Genomic DNA, 9,081 nt, shown 5'->3' on the forward strand with positions numbered 1-9,081 from the left:
GTATTCTTGCCTGGAAATTCCGTGGACAGAAGAGCCTGGTGGGCTACAGTTCATGGGGTTGCAAAGAGTTGGACACGACTGAGTGCACACAGCATACATTGTCCAAACAGAGACAATACCAGCTGGAATCTAGGGGCACTAAATTGGGCACTAAATCTGCCTAACATATTTATTGGTTGTTTATTTATTATTTAGTGTTTTATATGAATGCTCTTATTTTAAATAGCTTAGTTTTTAATAGAAATGCAAGTTATTGGATAGACCTTGTATTCTCATTATTACTACTCCCCTACCTAGAAGAAACCTACTCAGTTACTTGGCCCCCCCAACACCCATATTGACCACTATCCAGTTTGTAGCAAAACTATCTAGCAGGAAATGATCAATTTCTCAGCGCCTAGAAGGAAGGTGAGAGACAGCAGGTGACATGATGGCTCTAATGATCTCCCCTCCACATAATGTCCAAAGCACACCGTGCCTGACATTATTCCTCCCACATCAGTGTCTGATTTTTTCTGTAACCCTGCTCCTAACCTCAATAATCTGAATCCTGGATCTTCTAGAATTGATTTTCTAACCTACTCCAGTCCTGCCTCCTTCTTCAGGGGATGTACCTGGAAAGGGTGGGTAAGGGCTGCCTGCAAGGTGCCCTGCTTCCCTGATCCTGGTATAGAAAGCAGACAGGTGAATGAGAGGAAAGACATCATCAGCTGTGTTACTAGGGAGATCAGACTGGGCAGGACAGCCTGGCACAAGGACTGAGATCAAGGGGAGGCTGGAAGTCAGTTGCCACAAAGTCTGGGCTATAATACTCATAGTCCAGGCAATATGATGACCCTTGCAGATCTTCCCAATGTGTGCAGTTTAGTGGCAATGTGTCCTTTTAGAGAAAGACAGCAGAATAAGATAGCATTCCCGAGAGGATAGTAGATCAAAAAGTCATTCATTCATTCACTTGTTGATTCAGCATCTACATTGTTCCTATACTAGACCAAAAATAAAATAAAAGTATAAATCATGATATAATAACAACATGAGAGAGATCACCGGTAACTACTATATGAGAAGGTTTGTTTTGTTTTTTTTTTTTTTTTGGTCTTTGTTTGGCTTTTAGAAAAGGAAAGAATTTCAGTGGGGGTGGTCCTAAGATAGCTGAGGAATAGGACAGGGATACCACTTTCTCCCTCACAAATTAATCAAAAGAACATTTGAACACTGAGCAAATTCCACAGAACAACTTCTGAATGCTGGCAGAGGACATCAAGGCACCCAGAAAGGCAGCCCATTGTCTTTGAAAGGAGGTACGACAAAATATGAAAGATAAAGAAAAACAAGAGAGGTAGGGATGGAGACCCGACCCGAGAAGGGAGTCTTAAAAAAAGAGAGAGAGAGAAGTTTCCAAACACCAGGAAACACTCTCTCTGGCGGGTCTGTGGCAAGCCTTGGAATCTCAGAGGGCAAAATAACTGGGAGGAAAAATAAATAAATAATTAAAACCCACAGATTACGTGCCTAACAGCAACTCCCAGCGGAGCAGCAGCCCAGACGCTCGCATCCCCCACTAGCAAGCAGGGGAGGGACAGGGAGGAGCGGGCTGCATTGCTTAGGGTAAGGACCGGGCCTGAATGCCCTGAGGGCAATCTGAGGGAACTAGCTTGAGATAGCAACCCAGACTGTGGGATAGCTATCCCGAGAAAAGCCCTAAGCTTGCCGGGAGAAATATCAATAACCTCAGATATGCAGATGACACCACCCTTATGGCAGAAAGTGAAGAGGAACTAAAAAGCCTCTTGATGAAAGTGAAAGAGGAGAGTGAAAAAGTTGGCTTAAAGCTTAACATTCAGAAAACTAAGATCATGGCATCTGGTCCCATCACCTCATGGGAAATAGATGGGGAGACAGTGGAAACAGTGTCAGACTTTATTTTCTGGGGGGGGGGGGGTGGGGCTCCAAAATCACTGTAGATGGTGACTGCAGCCATGAAATTAAAAGATGCTTACTCCTTGGAAGGAAAGTTATGACCAACCTAGACAGTATATTAAAAAGCAGAGACATTACTTTGCCAAAAAAGGTCCATCTAGTCAAGGCTATGGTTTTTCCAGTGGTCATGTATGGATGTGAGAGTTGGACTATAAAGAAAGCTGACACTGAAGAATTGATGCTTTTGAACTGTGGTGTTAGAGAAGACTCTTGAGAGTCCCTTGGACTGCAAGGAGATCCAACCAGTCCATCCTAAAGGAGATCAGCCCTGGGTGTTCATTGGAAGGACTGATGCTGAAGTTGAAACTCCAATACTTTGGCCACCTGATGTGAAGAGCTGACTCATTGGAAAAGACCCTGATGCTGGGATGGATTGGGGGGCAGGAGGAGAAGGGGACGACAGAGGACGAAATGGCTGGATGGCATCACCCACTCAATGGGCATGAGTTTGAGTAAACTCCGGGAGCTGGTGATGGACAGGAAGGCCTGGTGTGCTGCAATTCATGGGGTCTCAAAGAGTTGGAGACAACTGAGCGACTGAACTGAACTGAACTGAAGACACTGCCAGGCCCACTCAGAGAACAAAGGACTGAGCAGAGCTTGCCGGCTGCGGACTGGCCCATCTGCAGCTGGAGACTGGCAGGTGAGGGCAGCCAGAGCTGGAAGGGGGCAACTGCAGCCCCAGAGAGGTATCATCTACCAAACTGCAAACAGACTTCTTTGCTGACCAAGACTTCTTGGGATCCTGGATGGGCGACATCCGCTGGGAGGGTTGCAGCCAGAGATCAGCTCCCCAGAAGAAACACACGGCACACCTGAGTAGGCGTGCCCGCTGTACACCCAGAAAACCGAGCGGCTGGGACGGGGGAGGGGATAAGCCGCAGCCTTCAACTGGGGGCGACTCCACGTGCCAAGCACCTGGTCACCTGAGCTGCTCGGACCTGGGACGGGTGCAAAACGCAGGCCCAACCAAGTCTGCGCCTTTGTGGAGTACCCGAGAACCTGAACCTGAGCGGCTTAGACCTGGGAAGTGCATGCAAACCAGGGCCCGCATCAGACAGTTCCCGGCAGAGCAACCTAGAGCCTGAGCAGTGTAGACTGGGAAAGCACACACGCCGTGAGCGGGGGCAAACCCAGTGTGGCTGAATCACTGTGAGCACACGCCAGTGATATTTGTTCGCAGTGTTCCTCCCTCCCCACAGCACGACTGAACAAGCGAGCCTAAAAAAAAGTGACCACCACCGCGCCCCTTGTGTCAGGGCGGAAATTAGACACTGAAGAGACCAGCAAACAGAAGAAGCTAAAATAAACAGAGGGAACTGCTTTGGAAGTGACAGGTGCAATAGATTAAAACCCTGTAGTTAGCACCGACTACATAGGAAGGGGCCTATAGACCTTGAGAAGTACAAGCCAGACCAAGGAACTATCTGAAAATGAACTGACCCCACACTGTCCGCAACAGCTCCAGAGAAAGTCTTAGATACATTTTTTTTACTATTATCATTTTTTAAATTAAAAAATTTTTTTTCTTCTGTTTTTTTTAATTTTTTATTGTTAAGTCCCCATTACTCTTTTAATTTTCATTTTATAACCTACTATTACTTTGCAAAAAAAAGACCCTATTTTTAAAGCAAACTTCATATATATATATATATATATATATATATATATATATTTAATAATTTTTGTGACTTTTTTTTTTTTTAATATTGTATTTTTGAGAATCTAACCTCTACTCTAGATTTTTAATCTTTGATTTTTGGTATTTGTTATCAACTTTGTACCTTTAAGAACCCAATCTTCAGTACCCATTTTTACTTGGGAGCAGAATCACTGGCCTGATTGCTCTCTCCCCCTTTTGACTCTCCTTTTTCTCCACCAGGTCACCTCTATCTCTCCCCTCCCCCTTTTCTTCTCTACCCAACTCTGTGAATCTCTTTGTGTGTTCCGGGCTGTGGAGAACACTTAGGGAACTGATTACTGGCTGGATCTGTCTCTCTCCTTTTGATTCCCCCTTTTATCCTCCTGGCCACCTCTGTCTCCTTCCTCCCTCTTCTCTTCTCTGTGTAACTCCGTGAACATCTCTGAGGGATCCAGACTGTGGAGAGCACATAGGGAAGTGATTACTGGCTAGCTTGCTCTCTCCCCTTTTGATTCCCCCTCTTCTCCTCCTGGTCACCTAACTCCCTCTTCCCTCTTCTCTTCTCCATGTAACTCTGTGTACCTCTCCCGGTGTCCCTCACTGTGGAGAAACTTTTCATCACTAACCTGGATGTTTTATCATTGGTTCTGTATAGATGGAGAAGTCTTGAGGCTACTGTAAGAATAAGACTGAAAACCAGAGGCAGGAGGCTTAAGTCCAAATCCTGAGAATACCAGAGAACTCCTGAATCCAGGGAACACTAATTGATAGGAGCTCATCAAATGCTCCATACCTACCTGAAACCAAGCACCACCCAAGGGCCAACAAGTTCCAGAGCAAGACATACCACGCAAATTCTCCAGCAACACAGGAACATAACCCTGAGCCTCAATATACAGGCTGCCCAAAGTCACACCAAACCCATTGACATCTCAAAACTCATTACTGGACACTTCATTGCAATCCAGAGAGAAGAAATCCAGCTCCACACACCAGAACACTGACACAAGCTTCCCTAACCAGGAAACCTTGACAAGCCACCCGTCCAACCCCACCCACAGCGAGGAACCTCCACAATAAAGAGGAACCACCAACTGCCAGAATACAGAAAGGCCACCCCAAACACAGCAACATAAACAAGATGAAAAGGCAGAGAAATACCCAGCAGGTAAAGGAACATGATAAATGCCCACCAAACCAAACAAAAGAGGAGGAGATAGGGAATCTACCTGATAAAGAATTCTGAATAATGATAGTGAAAATGATCCAAAATCTTGAAAACAAATTGGAGTTACAGATAAATAGCCTGGAGACAAGGATCGAGAAGATGCAAGAAAGGTTTAACAAGGACCTAGAAGAAATAAAAAAAGAGTCAATATATAATGAATAATGCAATAAATGAGATAAAAAACACTCTGGAGGGAACCAACAGTAGAATAACAGAGGCAGAAGATAGGATAAGTGAGGTAGAAGATAGAATGGTAGAAATAAATGAAACAGAGAGGAAAAAAGAAAAAAGAATTAAAAGAAATGAGGACAACCTCAGAGACCTCTGGGACAATGTTAAATGCCCCAACATTCAAATCATAGGAGTCCCAGAAGAAGAAGACAAAAAGAAAGACCATGAGAAAATACTTGAGGAGATAATAGTTGAAAACTTCCCTAATGTGGGGAAGGAAATAATCACCCAAGTCCAAGAAACCCAGAGCCCCAAACAGGATAAACCCGAAGTGAAACATCCCAATACATGTATTAATCAAATTAACAAAGATCAAACACAAAGAACAAATATTAAAAGCAGCAAGGGAAAAACAACAAATAACACACAAGGGGATTCCCATAAAGATAACAGCTGATCTTTCAATAGAAACTCTTCAGGCCAGAAGGGAATGGCAGCGCATACTTAAAGTAATGAAAGGGAATAACCTACAACCTAGATTACTGTACCCAGCAAGGATCTCATTCAGATATGAAGGAGAATTCAAAAGCTTTACAGACGAGCAAAAGCTGAGAGAATTCGGCACCACCAAACCAGCTCTCCAACAAATGCTAAAGGATCTTCTCTAGACAGGAAAACCAGAAAGGGTGTATAAACTCAAACCCAAAACAGCAAAGTAAATGGCAATGGGATCATACTTATCAATAATTACCTTAAATGTAAATGGGTTGAATGCCCCAACCAAAAGACAAAGACTGGCTGAATGGATACAAAAACAAGACCCCTATATATGTTGTCTACAAGAGACCCACCTCAAAACAAGGGACACATACAGACTGAAAGTGAAGGGCTGGAAAAAGATATTCCATGCAAATAGAGACCAAAATGAAAGCAGGAGTAGCAATACTCATATCAGATAAAATAGACTTTAAAATAAAGGCTGTGAAAAGAGACAAAGAAGGACACTACATAATGATCAAAGGATCAATCCAAGAAGAAGATATAACAATCATAAATATATATGCACCCAACATAGGAGCACCACAATATGTAAGACAAATGCTAACAAGTATGAAAGGGGAAATTAACAATAACACAATAATAGTGGGAGACTTTATTTTTTTTCTCTGCATTTTATTTATTTATTTATTTTCTATTTATTTTTATTAACATGGATCAGCCATGGATTTACATGTATTCCCCATCCTGATCCCCCCTCCCACCTCCCTCTCCACCCGATTCCTCTGGGTCTTCCCAGTGCACCAGCCCTGAGCACTTGTCTCATGCATCCAGCCTGGGCTGGTGATCTGTTTCACCCTAGATAATATACATGGTTCGATGCTGTTCTCTCAAAACATCAGTGGGAGATTTTAATACCCCACTCACGCCTATGGATAGATCAACTAAACAGAAAATTAACAAGGAAACACAAACTTTAAATGATACAATAGACCAGTTAGACCTAATTGATATCTATAGGACATTTCACCCCAAAACAATCAATTTCACCTTTTTTCTCAAGTGCACACAGAAACTTCTCCAGGATAGATCACATTCTGGGCCATAAATCTAGCCTTGGTAAATTCAAAAAAATTGAAATCATTCCAAGTATCTTTTCTGACCACAATGCAGTAAGATTAGATGTCAATTACAGGAGAAAAAACTATTAAAAATGCCAACACATGGAGACTGATACACACGTTGCTGAATAACCAACAAATCACAAAAGAAATAAAAAAAGAAATAAAAATATGCATAGAAATGAATGAAAATGAAAACACAACAACCCCAAACCTGTGGGACACTGTAAAAGCATGCTAAGGGGAAGGTTCATAGCAATACAGGCTTACCTCAAGAAACAAGAAAAAGTCAAATAAATAACCTAACTCTACACCTAAAGCAACTTGAAAAGGAAGAAATTATGAACCCCAGGGTTAGTAGAAGGAAAGAAATCTTAAAAATTAGGGCAGAAATAAATGCAAAAGAAACAAAAGAGACCATAGCAAAAATCAACAAAACCAAAAGCTGGTTCTTTGAGAAGATAAATAAAATTGACAAACCATTAGCCAGACTCATCAAGAAACAAAGGGAGGAAAATCAAATCAACAAAATTAGCAATGAAAATGGAGAGATCACAACAGACAACACAGAAATGCAAAGGATCATAAGAGATGCTTATCAGCAACTATATGCAAATAAAATGGACAACTTGGAAGAAATGGACAAATTCCTAGAAAAGTACAACTTTCCAAAATTGAACCAGGAAGAAATAGAAGATCTTAACAGACCCATCAGAAGCATGGAAATTGAAACTGTAATCAGAAATCTTCCAACAAACAAAAGCCCAGGACTAGATGGCTTCACAGTGGAATTCTACCAAAAATTTAGAGAAGAACTAACACCTATCCTACTCAAACTCTTCCAGAAAATTGCAGAGGAAGGTAAACTTCCAAATTCATTCTATGAGGCCACCATCACCCTAATACCAAAACCTGACAAAGATGCCACAAAAAAAGAAAACTACAGGCCAACATCACTGATGAACATAGATGCAAAAATCCTTAACAAAACTCTAGCAAACAGAATCCAACAACATATTAAAAAGGTCATACATCATGACCAAGTGGGCTTTACCCCAGGGATGCAGGGATTCATCAATATCTGCAAATCAATTAATGTAATACACCACATTAACAAATCAAAAAATAAAAACCATATGATTATCTCAATAGATGCAGAGAAAGCCTTTGACAAAATTCAACATCCATTTATGATAAAAACCCTCCAGAAAGCAGGAATAGAAGGAACATACCTCAACATAATAAAAGCTATATATGACAAACCCTCAGCAAACATTATCCTCAATGGTGAAAAATTGAAAGCATTTCCCCTAAAATCAGGAACAAGATAAGGGTGTCCACTCTCACCACTACTATTCAACGTAGTTTTGGAAGTTTTGGCCACAGCAATCAGAGCAGAAAAAGAAGTAAAAGGAATCCAGATAGGAAAAGAAGAAGTGAAACTCTCACTGTTTGCAGATGACATGATCCTCTACATAGAAAACCCTAAAGACTCTACCAGAAAATTACTAGAGCTAATCAATGAATACAGTAAAGTTGCAGGATATAAAATTAATACACAGAAATCCCTTGCATTCCTATACACTAACAGTGAGAAAACAGAAACAGAAATTAAGGAAACAATTCCATTCACCATTGCAAAGAAAAAAATAAAACACTTAGGAATATATCTACCTAAAGAAACAAAAGACCTATATATAGAAAACTATAAAACACTGATGAAAGAAATCAAAGAGGACACAAATAGATGGAGAAATATACCTATGTTCATGGATCAGAAGAATCAATATAGTGAAAATGAGTATACTAACCAAAGCAATCTATAGATTCAATGCAATCCCTATCAAGCTACCAACGGTATTTTTCAGAGAACTAGAACAAATAATTTCACAATTTGTATGGAAATACAGAAAACTTCGAATAGCCAAAGCAATCTTGAAGAGAATGGAACTGGGGGAATCAACCTGCCTGACTTCAGTCTCTACGACAAAGCCAGTCATCAGGACAGTATGGTACTGGTACAAAGACAGAAATATAGATCAATGGAACAAAATAGAAAGCCCAGAGATAAATCCACACACCTATGGACACACTATCTTTGACAAAGGAAGCAAGAATATACAATGGAGAAAAGACAATTTCTTTAACAAGTGGTGCTGGGAAAACTGGTCAACCACTTGTAAAAGAATGAAACTAGAACACTTTCTAATGCCATACACAAAAATAAACTCAAAATGGATTAAAGATCTAAATGTAAGACCAGAAACTATTAAACTCCTAGAGGAAAACATAGGCAAAACACTCTTCTGACATAAACCACAGCAGGATCCTCTATGACCCACCTCCCAGAATATTGGAAATAAAAGCAAAAATAAACAAATAGGACCTAATTAAAATTAAAAGCTTCTTCACAACAAAGGAAACTATAAGCAAGGTGAAAA

Source organism: Odocoileus virginianus, unplaced genomic scaffold (assembly GCF_023699985.2).
Source record: "Odocoileus virginianus isolate 20LAN1187 ecotype Illinois unplaced genomic scaffold, Ovbor_1.2 Unplaced_Scaffold_3, whole genome shotgun sequence".
In the NCBI taxonomy this organism is placed as follows: Eukaryota; Metazoa; Chordata; class Mammalia; order Artiodactyla; family Cervidae; genus Odocoileus; species Odocoileus virginianus.